This window comes from Pteropus medius, unplaced genomic scaffold, assembly GCF_902729225.1.
Source record: "Pteropus medius unplaced genomic scaffold, Ma_sr-lr_union100, whole genome shotgun sequence".
In the NCBI taxonomy this organism is placed as follows: domain Eukaryota; kingdom Metazoa; phylum Chordata; class Mammalia; order Chiroptera; family Pteropodidae; genus Pteropus; species Pteropus medius.
Genome location: NW_024352787.1, coordinates 137,519 through 138,219, shown reverse-complemented (window position 1 = coordinate 138,219; position 701 = coordinate 137,519). Strand labels below are relative to the sequence as shown.

The 701-nt window shown below is 37.7% G+C and overlaps 1 pseudogene; it reads left to right on the top strand.

The window, feature by feature from the left end:
• Positions 1–467: 467 nt before the first annotated feature.
• On the top strand, positions 468–586 carry LOC120591882 (uncharacterized; annotated as a pseudogene).
• The last annotated feature ends 115 nt before the right edge of the window (positions 587–701 follow it).

Sequence of the window (701 nt, the reverse complement as noted above, 5' to 3'; positions counted from 1 at the left end):
AAGGACATAATAGCTTTGCAGTGGTATTCTTGCCCAAAACAGTAACGTCATTCCAATGATGAAAAACATAAGACAAATCCAAATCGAGGGATGTTCTACAAAATAATTGGCCGGTACTCTTCGAATGTGTCCAGGTCATGAAAGACAAGGGGAGACTGAGGACCTATCCTAAACCAAAGGAGACTGAGAAGAAATAACGACTAAATACGATTTGTAATCCTGGAACGGATGCTGAAACAGAGAAACGCTGTTCGTGGAAAAACTGGTGATATCTGCATGAGGGCTGCAGTTCATTTAATAGTATTGTTCCAATGTTAACTGTCTGGCTTTGATCTTTGTACCATGGTTATGTAAGATAGTAATACTAGAGAAGTCGGGTGAGCAGTATATGGGAACTATAAACAATTTTTCCAACTTTTCTGTAAGTCTAAAATTAGTTCAAAATTAAAAGCTTAAAAATGTTTAGGGTCTATGGCCATGCCACCCTGAAAAAGCCTGATCCTGTCTGATCTTGGAAGCTAAACAGGGTCAGGCTTGGTTAGTACTTGAATGGGAGACCACCTAGGAAGACCAGGTGCTGTAGGCATAAAAAATAAAAAATAAGGGATTGTAAGGTGACAAAGTTTTTGCAATCTGTGAGGTCAACCAAGGGTTGCCTCGCCTAAAAAAAAAAAAAATATATATATATATATATATATATA